The following is a 465-nucleotide window of genomic DNA, read 5'->3' on the forward strand; positions in this document are numbered from 1 at the left end:
CAGTTGCCTTCCAACAGCGACCTTGTATGAATTTGCTGGCGACGAGCCGAGGAGAAAGGACACTGCAGCCGCCGCCGTATCTGGTGCGCTACTAATGACAGAGCGAAAACGTGGATAGCGATGTGATGAGAAACAGCTCGGAAGCGTTACGGTCCGCGGGTATGGTGCGGATCCCATGAGCTCTTACCTCTTATATAATGGCACAGGATCAGAGTTACAGGCCGGGTATGGTGCAAGATCACTTGGGCTCTCTTCTCTTATATAATGGTACAAGGTCAGAGTGCCACCATTGCCGTTTCGGTTCAAAAGAGCGATTTTCTGTAAGATATGACGGATGAAAGGCTGAATGCCTATGGTCGTCGTGCTTAAATCTTCGTAATGTGAATGTGAATATCATAAGAAACTAGGAAAGAAGGAATTGCAAACGTAGGCAAACACTTGACCAATCGCGAAACAGTGGAGACC

This window comes from Penaeus monodon, chromosome 32, assembly GCF_015228065.2.
Source record: "Penaeus monodon isolate SGIC_2016 chromosome 32, NSTDA_Pmon_1, whole genome shotgun sequence".
NCBI classification, from domain to species: domain Eukaryota; kingdom Metazoa; phylum Arthropoda; class Malacostraca; order Decapoda; family Penaeidae; genus Penaeus; species Penaeus monodon.